Source organism: Aethalodelphis obliquidens, unplaced genomic scaffold (genome assembly GCF_003676395.1).
Source record: "Aethalodelphis obliquidens isolate GAN/ISIS:26980383/991018 unplaced genomic scaffold, ASM367639v1 scaffold7, whole genome shotgun sequence".
Taxonomy (NCBI): Eukaryota; Metazoa; Chordata; class Mammalia; order Artiodactyla; family Delphinidae; genus Aethalodelphis; species Aethalodelphis obliquidens.
Window position 1 is genome coordinate 47,749,679 of NW_020837951.1, and position 12,530 is coordinate 47,762,208.

The following is a 12,530-nucleotide window of genomic DNA, read 5'->3' on the forward strand; positions in this document are numbered from 1 at the left end:
TGGGTACTAAATGACAGCAGTATTCCAGTTACAGTGTAATCAAAGCACCCTACACAGGTCCAAAACACTTGCATGGGTGCTGTGCTGCCCTTGGTTGGGAACCACTGTGGAACATGCCATCCTCTTATGGATGGTCCTGATTTTGGCTTTCCCAGGCAGAGTTTATGATGCCAAGTAACAGGAAGTAGAGGTTTATTTATTCACACTGTAACATATTTTAGAAGGTGTAGACTTGAGTATTTTTAAAGGATAGGTTGGATTTTTCTCTAGAAGTTATTTCGAAATGAGTTTTTCAGTCACCCAGGAGAAACCTTTTTTTAGGTTAGAGAAAATCATGTGTGAGATAGGTAGATAATACATAATTTAAAAGACTGGGATGTGTGAGGACAACATAGACACCAATAAAATATAATTTTCTGAAATTGGTGAGTTTTGGGACTAATCATTTTTGGCTGATATACCTACACAGGGAAAATATCTTCACTTTTAATTCTGGAAGCCTGTACTCTCCATGTATCTTTATAAATTATGTACACATGTACAGATTAAGTCGAAAAAGGCTAAAGCAATACATGCTTACTTAAGAAAATTTAGAGGACACCAAACATTGTGGGGAAGAAAAAACTAAAAATTATAACCTCAATAATGAGGGATATTTTCTCAATGTTTTCTATGGTTCATACATACAATGTAGTTTCCTGCTTTTTTCCCACTTAAAGTTCTGATGAAAGTATTTTACATATATATTGAACTCTTCATAAGCATATTTGTCATGCATCAATAGAATATTTAATATGAATGATTGAGTCAGTTGTAGTACATTTTGTCTATTATCAGTTCTATGAAACCTCTCATGTTAAATGAATCCTGGCAAGTAGGTGTCATTGATTTTTTTTTTTCTTTTAGCAATGGTTCTTAATTTCTTGCATCCTACATCTCTTTGAGGGCCTAAGGAAGTCAGTGGATCTCCCCTCAAAAAAAGGCATATATGTATATGCTCAGAAAATTTCTAGACCACCTGAAGACTCTCTGTGGGTCCTTTAAGGAAATATAAATATTGGATTACAAACTCCTATTTTTCAGCATAAACTTTCTCTCAAATGTGGGAAATGTCAGGGGAAGAATGAATGCCACTGTTGAGATGTCTGTCACTTGGTGGTCTCAGTGGAACTTAATGACATGAGTGTGCTGTGTGGTGTGCTATTGCCAACTGTTCTGAACCCTGAGGCCATCTAGAGTTCGCTTTTTCCAGGCCATTGTACCAGAACCTGTTTATTGATGGAACTGGCTGTGTAGTGTTGGAAGGGATATGAAGAGTCTCTAAGTTATTAACGTAGGAAGAACTGAAGTCCACATTTCCAAAGAGTCTAGAGATAAGGCTTTTTCTCTGAGCACTGCTTATTTGCTGCAGAATTGGGTAGTATCCAGATTTTTGTTGGTGACTTTCCACTTTTCCTTCAGGTGTTTTTGTTCCTTCTGTTTGACATTGCATCCTTAAGTTAAGCTCTATTGCAACTCTCCCCCCCAAACACCCTTAAGTAGCACTTACCAGCATCTCCTTTTTCATTTCTTGCCCCATCACAATCTCATCTGTTTTATTCTTTTCAACCTAGGCCAAATTCTGGAACACAAGAATGAAAATGGATACTATTTTCTCAATACGTGGAGCATTTCACCCCATATTATGCTATTCAGTATCTATAGAAATACCTAGAAAGTGGTGTTCTCAAACTTAACTCTGTGCTTCCCCTTGGCTGTTTTATTGCCATAGAAACTTTAACAGATTTAAAAGTTAATTCATTTATCTCACTCCCTTGGCTTGAATCTGTCTCTCCTTTTCTTACTGCTACATTATTTCAGTCCCCCCAGACTCAACTGCCCGGTCATCTTTGACACCTTCATCTCACTGGCCGTTTAGAACTATGGTATCCTAATTCCTCCTAGAAAACAAATCACTTCCTCCTTTTAATTCTGACTACTACTGGCCTAATTCAGGACAATAATTTATGTCCTAGATTGGTTTCCTTTCTGTATTCTATATTCCTACCAAATCATGTTCTAGAATATTACTTTGACCACATTACACATGTACTCTAAAACGCTTAATGGCTTTCCCATTTCCTAGAGGGTAAAGTGCTTTCAAGTGAATAATTATTCAACTAACATGTCTTAAATGCCTTTCTCCATGCTATATAGCGTACAAATGTGATACAGATATAGTCACTCAAGAAATTGTTCAGTAGGAAAACCAAGATGTGCATAGTTAACTATAATGCTAGATAGAAGATGCTCTAAATTTTGAGAGGTAGAAAGTTATAGTGAATTTGAGAGGAGAGTGCTGATGTTTCCCTCTGACTGAGAGAAGTAAGGAAGGCTTGTTAAAGCCAGAACTGAAAGAATGAATGGGATATAGATGAGGGAGAAATGGGGCAATATGCTTTGAAAACAGGGAGAATAAGAATAAAGACTGACACTGAGCCAAGGCACATTTGGGGAAATTCAAGTTGTAGTTTAAACTTAGTCTTGGATTGAGGGCCTTCCAGACCTTGGCTCAACCTTCTTTCTGGTTAACTTAACTCCTTTCATGTCCTTAAATGCACTCTTTGTTCTAACGAAATTGGCCTATACTTTATCCTATGACAAATGCCTTGATTTCCCTGTCTTCATGTCTTTGCCTTTGTGTTTCTGTTAGTAGGCTCTTTCCCATTTTCTCCATAACCAAAGTTCAGACTATCAGTTACAGGTCCTGACTCACTTCTGAAGATATGTCTTGTTTAGCAGGTACAATGTTTGTTTTTAAATTAAACTTGAATGCCTGAATGTGGGGCACATATGCTCTCATTCACTGCAGTTCCCCTAAATTCTCTCGTCATATTTTTTTAAAAAGGCTTTTCCTTTTAGTTCCCACCCAGGCCCTTGTCAGCATTTGAGTTTGCAATCCCTATGAACTTGTTCAAATCCCACTGATTTTTTTCTTTAATGATTTTCCAAATTACTCTAGCCCATGGAAATGACTTATATCTTTAAATTCTCTTCCTTCTCTGAACTTACTGTTTTATCTCCTTCAGTTGGAAATTAGGTACTGCTTTAAAATGTCTATGGATTTAATGATTAAATTTGCAAAGATGTTTAACTATTATACCCAGTATCTTCAGCACTGGGTATGTAGGAGCTAGAAATGTTTTACAAGTTCTTCATGCCACATGAGTGGCATTCAGCATGAGTGCAACAAATATTAGGTTGAACCATATGAAATTGTTATTTGTGTTGGTCCAAATGGTTGAATATTAACAATTTCAAACAGTTCAACATAAGAAAAATCAAATTTGATTTTTAAATTTGCAAACTTATGAAACTTCCTAAAATGAATTTTTTAATTGTATAGGTTGATTTATTTATCATCCTTCATGTGGAAAAATTCCAGTAACACTTAATAAAGCTTGACCATTATATTCATGAATTAGAATTTTAAAAAGTCATTTTAATCTAAGTATATGAATAATAACCATTATTAACCTATACTTATAATAGGAAAAGTTTTGAGGAAAGGTAATATCATAGGAGAATCACTTTATATATTTTACCTATGTATAAATTTTTTTTCTTCAAGAAATAAAGAGGTAGATAGATGTAGTTGCTTTTGTATTATTGTAGAATCAGTTATCTGAACTTGATTTTGGGTTCTGAACAAGTCACTTCATCTTTTTAACCTCAGTTTTCTACTGTATGAAATAGAAATAATGGTAATAATACCCCTCACAGGTTTGTTGGGAGGATCAAATAAGAGAATATACATCAAGAGGCCAAGGATGGTGCCTAGCGTGTAATAGATGCTCATGTTGGTTTCCTTCCTTTTGATCTTCAGGCAGGGATGGTCTTAGGGAGTATGTTGATGATAAATGAGGGTAATTTGTAGTCATCAAGGCTATGGGGAATGTTTGCTTTTTTATTTATTCATATGTTATTCATTTGGATCTGCCGAATCTCTCTGGCCTTGTGTTCAACACCTTTTACCTCTTCATTATACTGCTGTTCCCTCTGTTCTAGCCAACTCGAGGTTATCTTTTAATCTTTGCTCGAACTATAGTCTTCCCCATACTCAATGAGGACGGTTCTCCCAGGACTCTGCTTTCTCCCTCGTAGCATGTAACCACAACTGCAGTGAAAAGCAACCATGTACTTCAGTGTTTATTATCTCCTCCTTCACTAGATTTAAATCTCCAGTACCGTGACCATGTCAGTTTAATTTACCACCATCACTACAGGGCCAAGCATGGTACCTGGTCCATAGTAGGGTAGGGTTCAGTGTATGTTTGCAGAATCTATGACTGACTGACATCTAATTAGTGAATGTCTAGATCTAAAGTGGTGCATGTACAATCAGGATGGAGGAAGAGTCTGTTAGGTGGTCACCTCAAGGTAATTTGCCAGCTTAAACTGTGTGTAAAAGAGGACTACTGATTCTTATTTATGGAGCTGGTAGAAAGGAGAGTCCTGTCTTTAGCCAAACCAATGATTGTGTTCTGCATTTCAAATGGTCAGAATTTAAAGATATGCAAGTGACTGAAGCTGAAATTTAGACAACTCCTAGAAATATAACTGCTGCTCAGATGACAACAGCCAAGTTCAATTGTTGATTGAGATGAAGAAAGTTATTTAGTTGTTTGTTATGCACATAAACAAGGGAAACTTAATACTCTCGACATAGTACACTCATTCCTTTCTCCAGGACACTCATTCCTTTCTCCCTCTCATTTCCTTTCTTCCTTTAAATAAATGGGCTCCTAATAGTTTTACCTCTTGTTCTCTTCTGTGTGCCAGTGAGATCTATTTATCCATCTCATATGGAGAATGTAGATGAATGTATGTATGTGTGTATACATGTCTATCTGTGTGTGTATACATGTCTATCTGTGTGTGTGTATATATAGTCAATGCTGTCTTGTCTAAAATATTAAGTCTTCTAGATGGGTTGTTTGAATTTTATATAGGGTTGAGATTATCTCTTATTTTTATCACATAACATTTTGTTCTCCTTTTTTGCTCTAAGAAGCTGTTGCTTTGCTATAGTTCTTACAGCACGATAAGACTTTTCAAGTGGCCAAATCTATTCACAGCAGTTCAAGTCCCCAGAATTCTCATTTTGATTTCTCTGAAAAACAGTAGACTGTTGATCCCTGGGCTCTGGACTGCAAATGTGCATTTCCTCAAACTGTTAAGAGTAATCTCTCCTGGGGAGCTGAAGCCACATTAGGGAAATTAAAGACACAAATTCTTTTTTTGTTCTTGAGTTTTAAATGACTTTGCTCTGAAGATAAAGTCTCCCTTGACTGGTATATGTGGAGAATTTAGAGGCTAGTAAAATGTGCCTGTAGACCCTAATATACTGTGTCAGCTATTCTCTAGGCTGAAATAGGTGGATGGGGCAGGAGCATGGATTAATTTCTGCTTCAGCGGCAAATGACTTACATGTTCCTTAAGGGATTTTTCATACTGCCATTGGCTTTCCTACACATATTCCATATTATGAGGCCAAGATAATATACCAAGTGCCATGTATGTACTCTAAGGTTTTATCTCAGAAATTTTGTGGGGAGGGATTTGTGGCAAGCTTTCCTTCTCATTTGTTCAATTTTTATTTTAAGTCTTTCTCATAGCCCAGACTTAATTTGATTCTCTCAGACAGACATAATTAAATAGCCAGACTTTATACTTTTCTTGAAAAAAGATGATGCACTTTGACTTTTTTCATTCCTCTAAATTTTGTATACCTATGTGTGTTTCTGTGTAAGCTTGTAAAAATTAAAAGTATGACAAAAAAAGCCCAAAGGCAAGGTTTTCCCCTCCTGGTTCTTCATGTAGAAGGTGGGTCGTCGTGTTCTCTTCTAGCCATGTAAGATGGGTGCTGCCAAAATCTTCCAGACAGTGGCACAGCAATCGCTGACTAACGAGCCCTTGATTTCTGTGGCTTCTTTGAAGAAAGGAAAAGAATCCTTCAACTTCTTAGAACTGGAGCTGTCCAAAAAATATTATTTGGCAATGGAAAAGTTTTTGGAGAATATAGGTGAATATATATGTGTATGTTATATATATGGAAAATATGTTTACAATGTAGGATTGAGTGGAAAAACATTTTACAACATAGTATCTAAAGTATGATCTTATTTTTATCCAATGAGAGAAGAGTTATATGTGTTTGTATCTGTGTGTGCCTGCATGTGCATTTCAGTGCTAGTAGCGGTTATCTCTGGAGACGGTGCTTTGGTTTTTAGAAAACTTTTATAGTAGAAGTAGCTGCTGGTAGGTAGTCTTGACTACTATGTGTCAGGCATTGTTATGCCTTATCTAAATTATTTCACTTCTCATATTTTGTAATATTATACATATTTTAATAAGACACAAGTAATATTTAATGAAAACAATAAAAATTAATGTTTCTAAAGAATGCTACCTTTTTCTTTTCCCTATTTTTCCAACTATACTAAAAGTGATGTATATAGTTATCAAATATTTAACTTGGAAAGCTGTGGCACTAACATTACTTTTCATAAGGATTCAAAGTCTATCCTATTTCCTTGTAGTTTAAGAACCCTCTTCATAGACTCAATTTATGGATGTAAAATACCATGGTTATTGGTAAAAATAAAGATGGTATTTAGAACCCTGTCACTTCTACTTATCTTTGGATCTGCCCACACTGGGTCCTTCCCTGATAGATATCCCCCACAGATTATTTGTTATCAATCAAAGATTAGGTTCTAATATCTGATTTCATGTGACCATGAAGACTTAGAATTCAGAATCATGTTTAGCATGATGTTTGGCAACTGTCAGCTCTTTGGTGTCTGGTGGTCTACAATTCAGTGGTTGCTGAAGCTGTTTAGGAAGCTTCTGAACTGAGTTTAGTCATATATTCAACCCAGATGGTCTCAGCAACACCTTATTCTTTCAAGGCTATGTCCTTGAAATGGCTGCTAGCATGGGAACAGTAGGAATATATATCCCAAGGACAAGTGATGGGGTGAGGAGCCTTGATTGCCAGAGTCCAGCTCGTGGGTCAACCAGTAGTCACGTCCTCTTGATGACCTCCTCCAACACTAGTCATTCTGACGTGTAAGGTAACCTTAATGAGTGTAGGAACCATCAGTTGAGTAAATGCTGTCTCTGGGAAAAGCAGCCTACAAGTACATTTTCCAGTATTCTGATTGTTATTCAGCTGTGTGCTCTCAGTGCCACTGGAGAAATGGTGCTCTCACTAGAAAAGTAAACGTTTTTACTTTGTGTATATGTCTGTCAGTCAAGCCACATGGTCAACTAAGAATCAAATTGAATTTATAGAATATTTTCTATAAATTTTCTATTGTCATTTTCTTCAGAAATTCTGTAAGTTCCCAGGTTTTAAAATATTTAAGTTATTCCTATAAACTGAGTCCTTATCCATGGCTTAAGCTACAGGCCAAGTATATATTGAGTGATAGTATCACGATGAACAATATTATGTAGTATAATTTTCTAGGGATTACCATTACTAGCAGCATGAAAATTAATAAAGGTTAGCTATATATATACACACACTCCCAATATCCAATTGGCTACCTGATGTATCTGAACCTCAATATTGCACAGGTACTATAAAGCCAATGATTCTAGATTTATGCTCATTAATTCTGTTACCTCTGCCCCTCTGAATGTATCCTCTTCCTGTATTCTCTATTTTAGGTAGTAGTGTACCACTCTTCCCCTTTATCCCCACCAACCCAGAAATCTCAGTCATTCTTAGTTCCCCTCTTTCCCTTGTAAGTTCCAAGTGGTGGTAGTCCAATCAGCCACCATTTCTTACTGATTTATATGCCTATATATTCTAAGAATTACTTAAAAATAACAGATAATCTGTGAATGTCAGTGTAGTGACGAGTATGTTTTTATTGTAGATAGGGCTAGTCATTTAACTTGAGCATCACAGTTTGGTTGTAAAGTGATTGGGAATGGCAGGGATTGTGGCAAACTGAATAGTAGCCATGCAGAAGTGCAGACTCCGAGTTTTCAGATATTCCAGTATTTTAAGAGAAGCTGGAAATCTGAATCTTTGTGTCAACTCCTGATTTTTAAATGTAAGCTTCTAGTTTAAATAAAGAATATGCCAGGCTAGTTAATAAACTCTGTAAATCCAGTTTATCCTCTGGGTTGCCACCTTTAGATCTATGCATATAGATCATGTTGGGTACTATGTTTCATATACATTCAAATTGGGTTTTTTCCTAAATAGTTATTAAAGAAATAACTTCTTTTTCAGAAAAATTGATTTTTCTAGATTGATATTTTGAGAATACTGCAGAGACAAATGTGGAGATAATATTCTACCTCCTTATATTCTGGAACCATTCTCTGGGACTTCAAGGACAAACTTCCATAATCCAAATTTAGGGCTCTCCGTGTGCTGCTCAAAGTTTTTAGATATTTTCTTTGTCTTTCCTTTTATCAAAGGAAGAGTTTAGTTTCACTCTCAAAATGGAATGGGCGATAACTGTGTCCCCATTATCTCAAGAGATTCAAAATTTTATAATTCCTTGGTTACATTTTGCCAAAGGGGTTAGACTTCAAATTCTATTATATCAACTTTTCTTCTCCATTATTCAAGAGATTTTTATTAACTGAAGAATTAATACCTTTTATAACTGTTGATTCTTCTTAAATGACATTATAAATCTTCTATTTAACAATATTGAGAGCTCCTGAGCAGTTTTAAGGCTCACCTGGGATTGTATTAAAATGAATTCTTGCTCATACTGTGTTCATTGCACAGCATTCAATGACTAAAATTGTTACATTTAGGTACAAGATACCAACAGTGTTTTTTCTTTGTTTTCTTTTTATTTATTTTTTCTTTCTGGCATTGCCAGAAAGCCCTAAGACTGCTAAAGCCTAAGAAAATCAGAGCGGAAAATTCAGTGGTATCTATGGGAGAGTCAAGGAATAGAAAGGCTAGTGACTGGCAGTTTCCATGGCAACAACGGAATTTTCGGGCTAAAAAGATGTGTACGCTACACCATCAAATGTGCCAGAGATTGGTCTCCATGACGACAGCACTGTGAATGGGGAAATGTACGCTCATGAGATTTTGTTTTAAAAGCCTGTTGGGTTATTTTAGAAGAAAATCCTTGCCAAATCAATATATTTTTCTATTATTATTTCCCTAAAAAATACATAGTCAAAATAAGGAATTCCATTTGTTCCAATATTTGAGAAAGTAACATTCTTGAATATTGGTATTACAAAAGGGGTTACTGACGTACAAATAACTCCTTTGGCAGCATGTCTGAGGTAAAGAACCCGAAGAGTACAGATTTTTCGAATGTATTTACTTTTAAATTTCAACATTTATTTCAGAGAGCAGTGCCTCCAAATGTGAAAATAACTACAGTTATTTAACTTGTTTCTGAACATAAATCAACAGCCAGAATGCATGATGTATTAAAGCTTTCCTCCTGTTGTATCAGAGAGACAGGATTTATTACAGCAGTCATAGAATAAAAGAATGCTCAAGACTAATTACTACTCAAGTTCTTATGCTTCGATTTCTAAGAGCTCTTGGCGAATTTTCCTTGTTGCTGCATTTTGTAATCTCTAATGTAAGCACTAGGGAAACAGACCATGCGGTTAGTGTGTTGTGTGCATAATTAAGGACTCATATACATAGTGTTAGTTAAGGATCGATTCAACCATAGAAAAAAACACTGGCTTTCTGCCTAAGGTTTAAAACACTTGGTGAACACATTTTGTTTTCATTTCATGGGCAGATGCTTATGTAACCATTTTTTGAGACCTGCTTGGTAAGATTGATTTGTTTGTATTAGTGAGGAAATGTAAAATTTATGAAACTGTAAACAGGGTTGAGGAAAAAGGGATAGTATTCTCTGGGCTGGTACTAGCTGGAAGCATTTAGGCTAACCAGGACAAGAAGGCAATCCCAGAACTTGGAGAGAGGAGCTGCTGCACTTTTGTAGAGGGACACAGATAACTAACTTGGAGCAGCCTAACAGAGCAGGAGCTGAGAGTAAACACCCCGAACGCATTTTCCACCCTTCTCAATCTCTCATTCGTGTTTCCCATCGGCTGATCCCAACAGAGGTCAGAAGGCAAAAGTAGCAAATAGTCTCTGAAGGTCAATTGCCAACGGCACAGAACAGGGAAAAGAAGGGTGGAAAATGAATCTGGAGGGGCAAATACAAGATATCCAGCACTACCAGAAGTGAGACATTTAAAAGTGTCAAGAATAAAAATTAGCTTGATTTAAAAATATCACAACATACATGTATGTATAGTAGTTTGGGTTAATAGTGTTGTAAATATTGATGTAAAATGTTAGAGAAACCTTTTTATGCTCTGTTTTTTTAAAAAAGCAAAACTGAATAGTAATACAGAATATTGATGAATGTCTTTTTAAAATGAGTTCTATTTCATCATTGTTGATAGTCATTTATCTAGTATCCATATATAATATACAATATTATTTGGGGTTTATACAAAGTAAGCTAAAAAAGTCCCCTTTTTTAAAGATCAGTACTGTAGAACTGAAAAGGATTATCAGACACTATTTTCATGTTTGTTCTCTACTTTGAGACAATATGTAATATCAACTCTCAGTGAATTGATAAATAAAATGCATATGGTCATTTCTGAGTAAAGGTGAAAAAGGAAGTATGAAACATTGCTTTGTCCTTTAAAGAGCTAAAGATTTAATTGAGAAAGAAAAATGTGTATTCGAGAGACTAAAGGACATTAAAAGCAATATGGGATAAACTGCAAAAACTATGGCTTACAGACATAAAAGTTCCATAACTGTTTTGAGGTGGTTTTTTTTTTAAGATTTTCAAACAAGAAAAATCAGGATATCACTCATTTCAGGGTTCATCTGGTGCTTTTGCTGGGTCTACGCAAGGCAAGCATTTTCTGTTAGTTCTCCCTTATATAGTCTTATCTGTGGATTTTTTTCCCCCCTCTCTTACTGTTTAAATTCAATTCTAAATACCACGGTACTTAGAGTAAAAAGAACAAAAACACAAATTCACATCTTGGTTTTACCATTTTCTTGTAGAGTGGTTTGGATTTTTAACATTAGCGCCTCAGTTTCCTTACCTGTAAAATGTGAACTTAGAAGAAAATAATAAATGGAAAGGTTTTTCACATGCAGCTGTTGCACAGTAAACCCTATAAATGAAGTGGAGCCTGTCCTTTTATTTATCGGTTAAGCACTCAGTCAGGTTTTTATGGAGGGTTAGAGAAGCAACCATTTCAAAAGTTTAATTAACTAAAATTCTCATTGACTTTTCTAGTCCATGACTCATTTCCCCCTAGGTGTGAAGCAAGTAGTTCCTTTCAAGGACTCAGTTTAATAACTGAATCTTTAGATTGGCTCCATGAGTTATACATACTTAGCTTCTTGTAAACTTACACAAGTATTTCGAGTTCCAAGTCTATAGAAACTATGAATTGGTTTTCTTGAATTCACTGACCAGTGTGGTAATTGTGTACATTCATGAACAGTGAGAAAGGTAGACATTTGTTCATGTTCAAACTTGTTAGTGCTTGTGCCTAGTGGCACGGAAACGCAGGTCTGTCTAGACTTTAGACCACAGGACACCACCACTTCTAACACCAGAATGACAGCAATTTATTGAGTGCTTACTCAATGTCAGATACAGCACTGAGTGCTTTACATACATGACTTCACTTAACCTGAATAGGGACCCTGTAACTCCTAGGCTTTTTGATCCTCATTTTATGGATGAATAAACTGGAGTTTTGAGAAATTACTTACACAAGGCTGCGTAGGTAATAAATGACAGAAGTGGGATTCAAAATAAAGTCAGACACTAAAGCAATGTTCTTAACCAAAACCAGTTTCAAATACTTAATTGTGTTAAAGGGCACACATTTATTTATCCATCTATTCATTTATTCAATCAACCGTGGCATGCGTCACAGAATACTGTGATTGTTTATTTTCTCCTCTCTCCTGTGGGATCTGTCAGCACTGTGAGGTCAGGTCTAAGTAGAGAGGAGGTGCTCAGAAACTGTAGAATCACTCAGCATTTACTGAACCCAGCCTCTTCTCTAGTTGTTGAGGACAAACAGGAAGGATGAGGAACTTAGAATATTTAATAATCCCTCTGTCCAAGAACTAAAGCCATCCCAATATTAGAGAAAACCGTGTTAACATAATGAATTGCGTGGGCTCTGAAATAGACATACCTACTTTCACATTTTAATTTGCTTGTTAGAGTGAATTTGCTTGTTTCTGTGAGCCTCAGTTTCCTTACCTGTAAGTTGTGGTTAATAGCGGCTACATCATTATGTTGTCCTGAGCACTTGTATGCTGACAAATATGAAGCATTCAATAATAATAATACTTCAGTGCCATATATTTTTCAATTCAGCCACAAATATTTTTTCAACTTTGAACTTGGTAGTTGCCTAGAGTCCCACTTAATCACTGAGAGTACTAAATGACACATGGGGCCTTACCCGGC